We start from the raw sequence: 16,459 nt of genomic DNA, 5'->3' as shown, positions 1-16,459 counted from the left end.
AATTCCTAATTCTAACTCCTCCAACCTGCAAAAAAAAGAAGTTAGTGAAAAATCAAAACCTTAGGTGGGCTTACACAAGCCTAAATTCAAACTTAGGTTACAAATTTTTGACTCTATCTCAAATGTGCTAAAAGACGAGCCAAATGTGCCAAAATACAAATCATATGCGCTAAAAGAACTATCATATGCGCCACATAAAGGATTAAATGTGCTAAATAAAGTTACATATGCGCTAAAATATCTATCATATGCACTACATAATTGCTCATATGCGCTAAAACAAAGGTTAAATGCACTAAAAGAATTGTTATATGCGCCAGAAAAGGGATCATATGCGCTAAACTATGGTTAACATTTCTGGGCATGAACCTGCGGAAAATGTTAGAAATTTGGAATTTTTAGGGGTCTAGCCCCACAGTGGGCTCCAATTAATGTATGTCAGAAATGTGGTGTTAGCCTACAAGAGGGGAAAACATCTCAAACATACATATGAAACATTGCATTAGAGTTAGAAATCACAAAAACAAGTTAGTGAACCAAAAACTCTCAAAATCATCTCATGCTCCTCTATCCCTAAAGATTTTCAAGATTTAAGGTGGCCCTCACTTGGAAAAGCACTTGATCTCTTAGAGGACAACCTAGAGAATGATATTTTAATGATGATTCTAGGATCAAAATGCATGCAACTAAGATCCTAGTGAATGGTGAGATGATGGATGAAAACTAAGGATGCAAGATACAAAACTAGATATGATCAAGATGATGAAGATGAGATGAAGCTATGCTAATTCCAAATTGAAGATTAAGATGAACTAAATAAGCTAGATGAAGATGAAAACTAAGTAATTGATATGAAATTAAGCTAACTAAAATAACTTAAAGCATGGTGCAAATGCTAAGTGCTATAATGTTAATGCTTGAAAACTTGGATGCTTGAAGATGACAAGATGAGATCCTTAACTTGCAAAATGACTATAATTTGGATGCACAAGAGGATTAGATGAATTGAAGAAGGAATGGGCTCTATTTATAGGCAAAATAGAAAAATGGATGGTTGAGATTGAGTAATCTCAACAAGGGCTATGATTGAAAGTTATCAATCCATGAGAGGGATTCAATCCAATCCCAAGTTGACAAATGTCACCTTGAGATGGCTTGAGAGGATGCTAAGAAAGAATTAGGGTTAACCTCTAGAGGTTAGGACATTGGATAATGTCATTACCCAAGGAGGCATGCTATTACCCAAGAAGCAAACTCTTGTGCAACATGGGGAAATGGTTAAAGGGACAACCATCATGGCTAAGGGGTGTGGGCTTGTAAGAGCATTAAATTTTCTTGGGAAGGCTTTGGAAGGTTAACTTGCCCAAAGAGAAAAACCTCTAGTGGTTTTGTAAGAGCCTTACATGTTTGGAAGACTCAACATGTTAACTTGTTGAAGAAGGTAGAGTCTTCCACACATTTTGAAGACTTTCCTCATTTTTAGGGAAATGACTCCCCTAATTTAGGGATGAGAAATGATTAGATGAATTAGGCAAGATTAAGGTGGATTAGAGGGTTTCTAGAAGAAATTAGGATGCAAGTGGGAGATGTAGGATTTTTCAAGTGGGTGAGGGAAAATAGAATTTTTCGTTAAATTAAAATGATTTAATTTAGCCAAAAGGGATGCAACTTGCATTTGTAGGATTTTGCCAGTGGAGGAATTTACAAATAAATTTTGATTTATTTAAATGCAAAGGGATTTTTCAATTAAATGTGAATTATATCAAAAGGGGAAAAGGGGGTTTTAATCAAATAAATAAGATTTATTCAATGAAATGGCTAAGGGTACTTAATCAAACCTTAGTTTAATTAATAGGTTAAGGTAGAAGAAGGAGATTTAATTGAATATTTAATTTGATTAAAAGGTCAATTAGAAGAATAGAGATATTAATTAAATATTAATTTAATTAATTGGAAGAATTGGGGATAATTAAATGAATAAAATTCACTTAATTCATTGTGCAACTTTTAGCTGTCTACATATAGAATATTATAAGCTTGATGTTTTTTCCTTAAAAGTCTTTTTGACAAGTGAGGAAGATTGTTGTGTTGATTTTAATGTTATTGATGGTCAAATTTTTAATTATTGTTTTATATGTTGATGAAATGTTTATCAGAAATAGCAAGGTAGTTATTAGAGAGCTTAAACTCAACTTTTCAATGCATTTAAAATGAAAATTAGAAATGATCAAGTTCATATTTTTTTTGTTCAATTAGAGTAACTACGTTGACAATATTCTTTAATGGTTTGCTATATAAGACAATAAACCTAGGTAAGTATTCCTTTACCTACATGCACTATGCTCTCATTGGAACAATACACTAATTCAAATGACTTGGTCTTGTGTCTATTTTGAGAGAATGCTTTGATACATGGACATATTGACAAACTATAATTTTGTATGAAGCTAGATTCATTATCCTAAATTTTATATATTCCTATACCCATTCTCATCCATTTACCTATCACTTTATTCATGCATGTACATACTTTGATACATTCACCTCTGCTACACATTTATTTCCTTACACTTATTCCACTTTATCTATAATCCACTTAGATCTACCATTTGCCTACCTAAGGACATTCCTATAATAGTCGGTGAAACTATGATCACAAACTTAATCTATATCTTTCTAAACTCTGAATTCAAATTTAGTCAACTCTTGCCCTTTCTACTATTCATTATGAATTGACTAAACATATGTTTGTGCAATTCCATACAATGTGCTAGTATTAAAAGGCATTCATTGCACTCATTTTATGTAATCTCGTCTCTCCTACATTATTTCTTATTCTAGAAGCATATAAGGAGCAATCAATAGTTGAAGACTTGGATCTAATGCACTTAGGAGTATAGAATATGTATGCATCTTTTAGGGCACTTCCTTTCCACATTCAATACCTTACATGTATTTCTTAGGCATTGACCTAGGTGAATGTACCTCCTTGCAATATAATGACAATCCCTCCAAAGTATTTCTAAACACATCTAGTTTTAGATATTAGAGTTTAAGGCAAAACAAAAAAAGGGGAACTTAACAAATTATAAAGTAAAGATACAAAATCACAAAGATCAAATCTACACATTAGAGAGATAAATCCACAAAGAACCATAGCTAAAAATTTGATTCAACAAAACATATTTTTAATTTAGGATCTAAAGCACTTCAACAATAGAAAGATTATATTTCCAAGTCAACAACACTCAAAATTTAAAATCTTTATCAAATAACATTCATCCTTTGATCATTAAGATAAATACCCTTATTGATACATTTGCTTTCAATACCTATATTTAGGATCAAAATACATTAATTATGTACCTGTTAAATCTAGGTTAATTTATGGCCTAGGTTAATTTATGGCTATGTATACATTTCATTTGGTTAACCTAAAGTTTTCATTTTCTATATTCTCTGATCATAAAGCTAAATGCATTTACTTTCATAATTTATAATTAGTATCAAAATGTATTAGCCATATACCTATTAATCTAAATTAATTTATACCTATGTATAAGCATTACACTTGATTAACCTAAAGATTTTTATTTTTTTATTGAACAAAGCAATAAATGATACAAAAGAAATAATTAACAATCTTAAAAAGAGGATTGTCATAGCATAGACCATCTTGTGATGCTTGGATTAGGCTATTGTGGATTTACATGTGATTTAGATGCTTTATCTTGGATATTGGGCATATTATTGTGCATTTGACACTATTATTTCATGTGGATGATGATATTATGGATTGTTATATGGTTATTATGATGATAGGTGCTCATTTGATGACTTATATGTATCTATTTCTATGTAATAACTATATTCTTTTACGGTGATTTGAGGATATTTTATGATGAGCTAACCCTATTTCATGATGTGAGATTTATTATGATATTGCTTGATTGTTTTCAAGTGTCTTCTATTGTCTTCGTGATAGGGACGATGTCACATCACTCATTGCAAGCAAGATGTGCCATTGTGATTCTCTATCACTTGTATGTGGCTTTGTGGATGCAGGATGTGTCATTGTATATATTGTATCGTGGCTTTGTGGATGCAGGATTTGCAGGTACCAGACATCGACTCCACCCAGCTTCACAAGTTTGAGCGTGTCTTATCCCAATGGCAAGTTGATCAGAGATGACATAAAATCTCATTCTACACTCTAGGTTTAAGATTGATTACCTTTGTCAGTTTAGAATCTTGGCGTGAGTCATGGGTAGTGTGTGTAATATTTTCTTGGATCATTTTTATGGTGGCTTGCCTTGTGTAGTTTGGTTAATTATTAATTGTTTTATTAAATTAATTTATATAGTTTAATAATGTTAAATTAAAATAAAAGATTAATATAGTTTATAATATTTAATTAAATGAATAGTTGGTATAATATCTAATAATAAGTATTTATAAATTAATATTAATATCATCATTTGGTAAGGAAGGGCTTTATTATTAATTAGAATATTTATTTATATAAATAGTCTTTGATTTATTATTGTGGCTTTAATTTAATATAGCCTTGGTTTATTTATTATTGGGCTTTTATATTTATTTGTGCCCATGATTTTATGAGTTGTTTATATTATTACTATTATTCTCTTTTTACTCTCTTGGGTTGCTTGGTAGATTCTTTCTACCTACCCTATTATTCTATTGGTTATGTTTTGGGTAAGTAAAGTAAATAATATTTTATCATTCTTACCTTGGTTTTTGAGATGGTTGGTAAGAAATATATTATTTAGTAATATTTTGATTGGCTGGGATTTTCTACAATTTTAGTTTTGATTTTCTATTTATTTGGCTTTCTAAGGATGTTGCAGAGTTGGCATTTTCTGGGATTTTCACTTGCAAGGTTGGCTTTTCAAATGCATTTTTGTTGGAGTTGGATTTTGGATCTTGAAGGAATTTGGATTGCTTGGCTTGTGGATTTTCTTCATCAAATTCTTGTTTCTGTGTATTACCAGGTTGGAGGTTTTTACTTCAAGATTTTCAATTTGGAAAGATTGTCTTCACATGTATTCTCGAGAATTTGGGGAAAATAATTTATCAATATAGTTTTGTATAGTTGGCTTATAAAATATTTCCTTACATAAAATTTAACCTATGATTTAATTTTAAGAAATGGGAAAAATAATTTGAGGATATGGTCGTTGTCGTGAATATACGACTCTATATCTTTGTCTGTGATGAAGTCTTGCTCTTTTCTCTCAATTATTGATTGAAATGTGTTTAGTTGTGGTTTTGATGGAGTATTGTCTTGTTTTGGGTTCTCTATGGGTTGTAAGAGGCTTTTGGTAACTCCATTTTTGTTAAGTTTGGGTATTTGCTGTGTAGTTTTGGAATGGAGAATTCTTCCTGATTATTCTATGTTATTTTGATTTGTTTACGTCTTTATTTTGGTATTGGCTGGACATCAGTTTTCAGTCTGATTTTGGGACTTAGATCTTTTTCCGTGATTTTTAATTTGAAGTCATAACTTAGCCTTTTTCGACAGTTTTCCCTTTCTATGTCATATGCGCTAAAACAATAATCATATGCACTACTTAATCTGTCATATGCGCTACTTAAATTGTCATATGCACTAAATTGTTTTCCATATACTTTAAATTGTAGATCATATGCATTGAAACAGATGTTGAATGTGCTATAACAGCTATTGTACGCGCTTAAGGATTAATCATGTGTTGAAGAAATAGTTCTATGCACTATTATGCTTATCATATGTGTTATTTTGTGTTGTGTGTATCATTTCGCCTTGTGGAGTTTGCAGTTTGAGCTTTTGGATTCTCAATTTGTTTAGGGGGTCTGTCCAGAGGTTGTGTCATGTTTCTGAGTGCTCTTAGTTGTTTGAAATAGAGATTTAATATAATATTTGATTATTCGTTTGGTTGCAAGATGTATAACACCTTGCTATGATGATGGTTCTTTTCTTTATGAGATTTATGTAACTATGTTGGATTGTGTTATTGGCTCAAAGTGTATTTATGATGTTCGATCTTGGTTAGCAAGATTTTGGTTTATGAGCTTTATTGTTTAAGTAGGGGGAGTGAGCTTACATGAGTTTGTCGAGGTCACAAGGAACAAACTACTAAGATTCTTGAGTAAGATAGTCGAGGTCTAGACTGATTGGATAGCTCATTGGAGGTTTTCCATTGTAATTGACAAGTGATAACATAATAATTAATCTTAGGTAGAGTAACTCATCTAAACAAGATAATAAATGTGTTGAGTGGTGCCTATCTCATGAATTGAATACCAGAGTGAGGTAGAGGATTTGGAAAACGAGTAAACTGAACTCCTTGATTTCCTCAAAGGTTGAGACGGTTCCACATGTGTATCCTATGTGGTAGCATGTGATGACACTCTTTCCCTACATGTTGATTCTAGTTCCTTTTATCTTCTTGTTGAATTGCCTCTGGAGTTCTCTTGGTTGTTTGGTATGTTTCTCCTTGGTCGTGTTAGAGTCATTTCCTCTTTGGTTGATAGGTGTCAGCTTAGATCTAGAGTGTGTGTGGGATCTTGTGTCATCTCCTAGCACGAGGGGGTGGTTCCTTTGGTTCCACATGGTCGATGGTTGGTGCCTTTCTTCCATTGGGATGTTCTTCCGTGGATGCTTTTCTTGGATGCTTGCGTGGATGTGAATCTCTTATCTATTTAGTTCATGGATGGATATTTGTAGCAACTTATTGATCATGATTCATTTGACATGTATATGTAATTGTAAATGAGAGCTTTGCTCATTGTTGTAAAAACATTGTAATCATGTATCTAGTAGATGTTATTAGGAAAATGATGTGTTATATGTATCTTGAGAATGATTCATTAATTGGAAATATTGATATTGAAATATGGATGTGTACCTTGTATTTAGATGATGTAATTGGTTCATATTGCTAAGGTTAAATGAATGGGCAATTGGTATTGATATGTGTATGTGATGCTTAAGGAAATGATTGGTTGGGTTTAGGAACATTTGGTATTGGTGCTTTAAAATGAACTTAATGGGAAGGTTAAAATAATCATAGATCTTTCTAAGATAAATTAATGAATTCTTGTATGGTTGTGTGAAAGGAATTAATGATAGTAAGTTAGTTTGCTTTTGAATTATGGAAGTAAATATGTTATCATGTTTAGAATTGGATAAGTGGTTAGTTAAGTAATGACGTTCAGATACCCTAGGGAAGGTAGATGATTATTGTTGTTTATATCCGCTTGCGTATTATGGTTTGTATGTTATGTCTATGATGTGTAATTGTTGTTGTGTTAAATGCATATGAGTAGTTGATTGTGTATGTTGCATTAGTGTATATGATGTTTAAAAAAAAAAAAATTATCGCTATTTTGTATCATTAGTTAATGTATTTCTCTAGGGTATTTTGGTGGGCATTACACAAGCCAATGCAACCCATCAAACTGAAGCAAAAAACAACAATTACTGCAATATGCCATGACAAAAGCATGCTAGCTGATCAAATCAATACTGTAAACATGAAACAAATTACATCAAAAGAGACTAACAAACAATTTTCTATTCAACACTATTTTAAAAGTTACATATTTACAAGTGTCTTTCATTATTGTTTTCTTATTTAAATTACATTCTTAAAACTCTAATTCAAACGTCAATTTTTCATAATATCCTAAAATTTTGGAGCTTATATTTCCATACATTTTCTTAGCATTTCATGATTTGATTTACCTTAACTTTAATGTGAATATTTATTATTATTATTTTAATATATGATTATATATATATATTCAACAACTTGAAAGCATGAAATTAAAGTATATGATTAATGAATCCTTTCTCCTATCTTTCCACTAATTAAATATAGAACTTAATAATTAGTTAGATATAGAACTTTCAAATTTAGAATAAATAGGTCACGAGGTCACAAATCAAGAAATTAAATCTACCCTTCTAGAACCTCGAGAAGTCATATTCTTCATTTAGAAAAGACACATTTGAATATTGAAGATGTGGAAAAAGACTCCTTGCTCCTCAAGAAAAATGAGGCCGAAAAGGACAACCCTAAAACGAAAGAAAGGGTAAAAGCTGTAAGGAATGTGAAGAAAAAGACAACATGCTCATCTAATTAAAATCTAAAAAGAAAATTAAAAAGTCTATACTTCACCAGTTTCAACACAACCTTTATTATTTGTTCGTCCAAAGGCTCTGAAAAATTGAGTTAGGTATTTTACTGTGGCAGAAAGGACGTCACTAAATACGAGAAGCACCTAAGGGCATACGTAGGGAAATGTGCTCTTCTTCGTTAAACTACTAATTAAATTATTCCTTTGATACGGAGCCAACGGGGAGAAAAGATAAAAGACGAAGCAGATGTGATGCAGATGTGATTTTTGAAGAGTAGGAAGATATCCTGTGTGCTGTGGAGCTTTTACACTTGTTACTTGCTGCTCAAATTCGCTTGGTGCAGGTCGGGAATGCCTTTGTGTTGTAGAAAAGCTTTCATAAGATGCATTGACCATTCCCCGCCTACATCAATTGAATTGGAGCCCCATAGTGAAGACTGCAAACTATGTCAGGATGGATCCAGTCTCTATACAAATGGTTAGTGTTTGGTGTTTAGTATATTGGTAGTGGGCATTGCTTCTGGATAGTTTTCACATGATAGGACATCGTTTTTTTGGCTATTTTGTGAAAAATAACTGTATTGGGTTGTTGGGACTGTCAGGGATCTGCTTGTGATCCTTGTTTTTCCGTTATTCTTTTATGCAAATCTGTTTTTCTGATGTGTCTAGGCCTTTGCTGAGTAATGGGTATTCCATATATGCAAGCAGTCTACGCATATGTGCCCTGAAAATTGACATTTTTCTCTTCTGTTACTTGAGTAAGTGACTGAAGGCCGAAGTGAAGATTGTATCTTTGCAGCTAGACTGACACCAATGGCATATTTATGGTTATTAAAGTATTTTTGGTAATTTTTCTTCTCTTTTCTCCTTTTTTCGTTTGTATCCCTATATTGTGAATATGTTTGGTGATGTTTTAGTTTATGATGTTGTTTCTTTCTTTCTCATGGTGATCTGGAAATATTGGAAACGTTTATTGGGTTTTGTTGTGTTTATATGGACTGTTATGAGGGAACAGTTGTGTTCATGTGGTTTCTACTCTGTGTCATTCGTTGGAAAAGGATTTTTTAAAACTATTTCATATCTTGATAAATAGGAGATACATTCCACAGCAAGTTAAATTATAATATTGTTATTAGGATTCAACTCTACAGTTTTTGAGTCAAACTCGTTGATCCATGTTTCATGAGTAATGGTTAACAAGAACCCATCTCTCATGAGAATGAATGGTACACTTAGCACTTGGTGCATTTAGGTGATGTTCACATAGTGAAGCATTGGGTGTTCCCAAGAGGCCACCCACCCAGTGCGACACCAACTTAGCACTTTTGCATTTAGTGATGTTCACATAGGTGAAGCATTGGACATTTCCCAGAGGTCTTGGTGCATTTAGGTGATGTTGACATAGTGAAGCATTGGGCCTTCCTAAGAGGTCACCCTTCCCAGTACTACTCCAACCCTAACTAAACACTTTTGCATCTAAGTGATGTTTACATAGGTGAAGCATTTGATATCATAAAGTTTTCCCCAAAGTTTCATATCCTTCTTCCTCCCATAAGAATTTATTTCCAGTCATAACAATGCCAATGTTGAGAAAGTGGAATAGTATTAGTGGATTTCCATGATCAGAAATTTCCAAATCGTATTTCTCTTTATAACTGTTTCTAGTGCAATGATCAATGTGATTTTCTGAGATTTTAAGTTTTATAATCAATCCTGGTTTCTCAAAACATCTGTCAGTTTTCCGAATTTTTGTGTTACTGCGCCTGGAGTCTAAATCTGATCATTCTTATTGTCTGCAATAAGTATATTTTAGTATTGCAATACCGCTGCGTTATGTAATATAATGTGAAATAAAAATTCAAGCTCTATCAAATTCATGTATAAGGGCTTGCGATTTTGTAACCAGGCATGACATGATTTATACATGAGCTAGAAAATTGTTCTCAGATTTCAAGAAGGATCTTATGTCTGAGCTATAAGCCATGTCTGTTTTATGCTACCAGCTTATCTTGAGTCATATAATCTACAGATTACAAAGATCGAAGCTTTGGATTACAAACATATTTCTTTATTTGTAGTATATTAAATGAGTTGGATAATGCAACTCGTTAGATCTTTATAACGAGATTGGAGATGTTCGCAAGTTCAATTTCAGCTTGTTGACTCCCCAAGGCATTCTCCCCATTTCTCCTAAAATTTACTGTTAATCGTCGTGCCCTTTGGCCTGATTCTAGCGCATAACATTTTTCAACTAATGACAAATGCTATTTTATGATATTGTTTCTATGTTTGCATTTGCATGCTTTATTACCGATTTCTCTTGCACTTGTAAGGTGCTTGGTGCATCCAGACTGCCTTTATAAGTCTGTGCTTGTCCTTAAAGTTTTGATATCAGTTTAGATATTGTTCTATCCCAATATAGTGTGGCATATCATCTACTGATAGTTAATTCTGAGCAACCTTTTTCTTTGGCTAAAAAATATAGTTAACCATGATTATTTGGGGGACTAAATAGAGTTTTAGTCGCGATAGAATGATATTAAGATGTTTAAAATTTAGGCCATGTTTGTGACAAATTAGCATATCAACTATGTATGATTAACTTGGTACTTGTCATGGTAGGTATGTTCTAACGTTATATCAAACTGTACCTCTCCAGTTATTGTAGTCTTTAGCATCCCTGTATTGTCTGTTTCTAAGCTTTCTTCTAATCTTAAGAAAGCATACATTCTCTGCAAGCTGTTTTTATCTTTAATCTTTTGTGGTTTTTATTATTTATGACTGTCAGCCAACAGTTATCTTGTAAAGTATTTAAGCTTTTAGTTTACAAATGTGCAAGTTTCCTTCAAGTTTACAAATGTGCAAATTTCCTTGAAGCTCCCCTAATAGACGTCAAGAGTATTCTTGTTATCTGGATGAATCCTTTTGTTAGCCGTACCTTATACATTGGGATGTGACAGCACACTATTTTGTACAGTATTTGTGAAGATTCTAGCCAAAATTCATCCATGCCTGCCAACGTTATCAGCACAAAATCAGAATCAAATTTTTTTTCCATCCCATATGACGTATTCTAAATTATTGTTGAATCTATCCCTTATATTACTGTTTTTGTTTGTTATTCCCTCGTATAACTTATGCTTGTTCATTTATTCCAGCTGTTCATTTTGAACAATACTAAAGAAGTAGCAATCGGCTCAGAAGGTCTTGTACAGGAACATTGTTGTTAAACAAGAACAAATATGAGATATATGAAAACCAAAATATAAATAAATCAATATTTTTAAAGTTATGTTCATACCTTTAGATATATAAATAATTAAATTTATGTATATTTCTGTATTGTGATATCCAGCTGTAGCTGCATCAGGAGAACTTCATAATTGTATCTGTATCTGATACTGTATCCGTTTCCATGCGAAACTGAGGCAAAGGGCAGCTCCTGTAGGAAAATCTATAGGCATATCACATCAACGTATCTTCAATAGATTAATCTGATTATCACTACCAAAGTCATCGGGATTCAGCCATAATAAACAAACAAATGACATAGGTATTTGACAGAGTCCGGTCTGAAAAATAAATAGTTAATTATATCTAATTTATGACAGTAAGAGAGGTAAGAGCTCAAAACTTTATGGCAAAAGCTAGTAGCAAGATCAGGTGCTGAGAAATTCAGTCACTGCCTCGTGATTCCCATCCTAACAAACATTTCACTGCTGAACATGCACTTGAAAATGTTGATAACTATAAAAAAATTTAGACTACAATACAATTTTAATGCATCGATAATTGAATATCTTTTGTACATAACAGGTAGCTTGTAACATATTTTGTGCTTTCAAAGACCACAAGAAATCGGTACTGCAAACTTCTATATACCAGAATCTTGTTGAAGTACCATCTGAAATTAGGACCACCCACATCCATGCACTATAGTATTCTTTTGATGCGTTCATAATTGAATTTCTTATGTACATGCACATACACGATAATAGTGAGTTATGAAAGACCTGGAAATGTTATAGGTAACCTGCTGTAATATGTTTTTTACTCATACAATATACACAGTCAAAAGACTAACAGGAATCAGTACTGCAAACTTCTATATACAATAAGTTGAAGTACCATCAAAATTTAGGACCGCCCACTTTCATTTATCAGAAGAATGTTAAATACCACCTATGATTTGTATGACCACCATATATCAGAAGATTTTCCAAAAGTTTCCTAAAATCAGGGCCACAGCAGATCAAAATATGCAATCTCTTAGAGATTCGGGCATTTAATTGCTGGACTGGCTTATGACTTGTCAAGGGTGTGACAATTGCAGCAAATGGTAAAACTATTTTAAGTAAGCCCACTGCATCAATAAAAAAATATTGATATCTCTGGCAAGTTTAACTTAGACACCCATCAGCTGTTGCAGAAATGCCCGTGGAACATACTTCTATTTTCCTAAGGATACATTTTGGAATTGATTGTCCGTGGAACAGCTCCACTAACAGAGGAGAAAAAACATACAAGAACAAACAAAGAACAGGAAACCAGTCTTTAATGCGTTAATAACCTCACCTTTATTGGTTGCCAGTTGTCAAGAATAGTACTATTCAGACATTTGCAATCTAACAGGTTCCAGAAATCATCTGCAACAACCCATCAAGTAAATATTATACATCAAATAAATAGTGTAGAGAGCTAAGTATGCATCTATTTCAGAGATGAATTGTCATCATGTGTGGAGCTCTATGGTTTGCTCTAGTGTTGTTGAAAGCTAGTTTCTTCTGATCTATAAGTTGGATCCAAAAAAATTGTATAAAAAGAAGTTTTAAGGCTGCAACTCTTTGGGAAGCACGTTGTTATAATGTTTTGCAGAGAGTATGTTTTAGTTCCATCACAAATGCCTAACACTTTGGATGATAATAAAGTATTCCTCTCTCAGTTATTTTGAGGCTGCACAAACAGAAGCCACATCTCCCTAATAATCAGATTCAGTTCCATAGTAGTTGGCAAAAATCAAGGAGGCTGAACGAACATAATCTGGTTTTAATGTCTGATGCATGTTACCAGTGAATCCATCTACAGATATCAAGTAAATTGCTCCGGATGAAATGGCAAGTGTGATAAGAATGCGAAATATGCTCGCATGGCAGGCATTCTCTTTCCACCCTGATATATGAGGAATATGTCAAAAAGTCATCAATGTGAAACCTGCTAGTACGGTGTTTCTGGCACATTGGAGTGTATATGTAAATTCATCGAAGCCCAGGCAGACCCTGACTGCATGGCACTGGTAAGAAACACTTAGAGACATTCTTTGCAACTTGTGCTTTGCTCATGCACTAATGAATTCACATATTTTTTTCATGGACAAAACTGCTATTCGCTTCATTGGCAACATCTCCCTAATAATCAGATTCAGTTCCATAGTAGTTGGCAAAAATCAAGGAGGCTGATCGAACATAATCTGGTTTTAATGTCTGATGCATGTTACCAGTGAATGCATCTACAGATATCAAGTAAATTGCTCCGGATGAAATGGCAAGTGTGATAAGAATGCGAAATATGCTCGCACGGCAGGCATTCTCTTTCCACCCTGATATATGAGGAATATGTCAAAAAGTCATCAATGTGAAACCTGCTAGTACGGTGTTTCTGGCACATTGGAGTGTATATGTAAATTCATCGAAGCCCAGGGAGACCCTGACTGCATGGCACTGGTAAGAAACACTTGGAGACATTCTTTGCAACTTGTGCTTCGCTCATGCACTGATGCAACTAAATTTTATGTGGCAATCGTATTTTGATAACTTTGTTCTTTTGATGCCACTTTGAATGGTAAATTCAAAATTCTTCATCTGCCTGCAGTATGTAAGAGTGATAATGCTGATCTGAGTAGCAAGTAGCCACCTCCACTAATTATGTCGAAATTTATTAGCACATAATTGTTCCTTGCATTTTAATATCTTAAGTTTTTCAAATTTGTTAAGTCATTGAAGTTGTTTGATAAGATTATACTTGCAGAGAGGGTTTGGGTTGCTTACTGTGAGTTATTTGAACCTCGGGCACTTTTATAGACAATTCATGATTATGAAGAATGTAGTCGGCATTTCAAGCAAAAGAAATGTGTATTTCTATAATGAAATGCATGCCTTCACTACTGGAATCAAGATATTTATTTTTGTCCCATCCATTTTTAATATGTTCTTATCTTGCTTGGCTTCTTATCCCTTTTTTTAAAGACTAATTTATTTGTTGATGTGAAGTGCTTTTTGGTGTGTGCATGGTATCTTTTTTCGAACTTATCTTTTTTCGAACTATGTACATAGTCCATTTGTTGCTATATTACCACACAAAGATAGACTAGCAATTGTACCTTAAGGTTTAATGGGCATGGTAATAGGTGCAGCAAGATTTACCACATTGCAACTAGAAATACTATGGTGTATTATTTGACCTAAAATCTGTAGGTAATGCTAAACAATGAAGCGTGACCTTCGTAATCTATATTCTATATTTGTCGTTTTTTAAATTTTGCTGTGCAGTTTCAGATAGGCTCCAGCAAGTTTCTTTTTTTAACAGATAATTGTATGGGGTTTTAGTGGGGACCGTGGGAGAAAATAGAAGGATGATTACAAAGTTTCCCAACGAAGTAGCTTAGAGAAACAAACACTATAGCCTTTAAGCAAGCTTTTTGCTACCTTTAAGAAAAGGAATCACTTTTTCTCTTTCAAATGGGATCTTACCGCCATGCTAAGAGGCTTTTATTTTTTATCTTGCTTTCCTGTTGGTAATAGTAGATCATTTGTCATGTTCTTGTTCTCAGAAGCAAAAACTGGCTCCTCCTCAAATCCTTTTCTCACTATAAGATCTGTCATCTATGGGGAAGTCATCTTCTGATGAAAATGGATTCATGTTCTCTAATTTCTGAATGCTGAACATTACATACATTACATATCATTTTCAAAAGAAATTGCTAAGAGGTTAAAAATATTTCAAGTATTGTCAAAAGACATTTGGTTTAATCGCGAAGTCCATGTTGTAGGCACTTAGATGGTGCTGAGTTCAAATCTTCTATAATACTCTAAAAAAAAGAGAATATCACAATTATTCAATTTTGAACATCTAGTTTCAAATTTCCAATGCTCTACCAAATAGGCTTTTGGCTCTAGCCTCTTCACTACCCTCGCACCCACATCCTTCCATGTCCCCCTAATTATAGCCCCCTACACTAAGAGCCATATCCTTAGTTGCAGGTTGCTCTGCTGATGTAGAATTATTCTTCAAAGCTACATTTTTAAATAAGGGATGGGAATCTAAAGAACATACAACTAAATGATGTTCAAGGTAGCGTACTTCCACCATGTTGAACACCTTGAGGAGCATTTAGCAGTCCCAATAGCGAAGGCGTACTTATCCTAATCAAATGATTTCCTTTTCATCTTTTGAGGCATATTTTCACGTGGACTTTGAACAAATCAAAATTCACTGAGATTTTAGTTAGTGTTGAGAGGAACAAAAGAGGGATGGGTAAATTTGGTAACCTTGTCCAAATAGAAGAAACTAAAAAAATTCCTTTGAGAGGGTTGAATCTTGGATACCATGGCTTTAGGAAGAGTATAGTTGTCTCCTAGGTGAAAGGACCCTTCTCTATAATTTTGTTTTTATATTCTAATGACTCACAAGAACTACAAAGAAGCCCTAGACAAATGGGTAGTTTATCATCAAGGCGTCCATAAAAAAGTGGTTAGTTTTGCAATATTCATACATTCAAATCTGAAAGCTTGGAACATATTGAGTTTAACCGAGAGGATGGACCTCAATTAATTAAAAACACAACCATATTTATTATCTTTGCCCATTATTTTTTTCCCAAACTTGCAATCGAAAGCATGTTACATGCTCTCTCTAAAACTTATTTTGATCTTCCTCAACCACTATCTTTGTGTCTTGACTTTGATCTCTTATCGTATTTTTATCTTCCTCTCTGATTGTACTTTCCTCTTTCTTGTGATCTCCCCTTGTTGCCAATTATCAAAGCGTCTCCCAATGAAGCTCCTTGATTCTTCCTCTTCTTATCCTCACAAAAAAGAGTCTCGACAACATCATCAAATTTTAAAACACTTCCCTTCTTGCCAAACACAAAATTATTGATAGTCATCACAACTCCTTCTAGCTATCGGATAGAGAGCACAATAACAAGATGGTTTTTATTTCATCATTCATGTATATGCTCACAAAAAATAACTAGCTGATCAATGTATTAAATACATTTAAAAGGTTTAACACAACTCCGCCTTCCTTCATCTTCAAATAG

At 33.4% G+C, this 16,459-nt stretch overlaps 1 long non-coding RNA gene across 1 annotated transcript; it reads left to right on the top strand.

Annotated features, from left to right (window-relative positions):
• Window positions 1–8,374: 8,374 nt before the first annotated feature.
• Window positions 8,375–15,846, top strand: LOC131033471 (uncharacterized). Its single transcript, XR_009372406.1, has 3 exons — window positions 8,375–8,620; window positions 8,812–8,987; window positions 13,213–15,846. It is a non-coding gene; the product is annotated as an uncharacterized LOC131033471 (long non-coding RNA).
• The last annotated feature ends 613 nt before the right edge of the window (window positions 15,847–16,459 follow it).

Source organism: Cryptomeria japonica, chromosome 4 (genome assembly GCF_030272615.1).
Source record: "Cryptomeria japonica chromosome 4, Sugi_1.0, whole genome shotgun sequence".
NCBI classification, from domain to species: Eukaryota; Viridiplantae; Streptophyta; class Pinopsida; order Cupressales; family Cupressaceae; genus Cryptomeria; species Cryptomeria japonica.
This window is presented reverse-complemented; position numbering and strand designations above follow the sequence as displayed.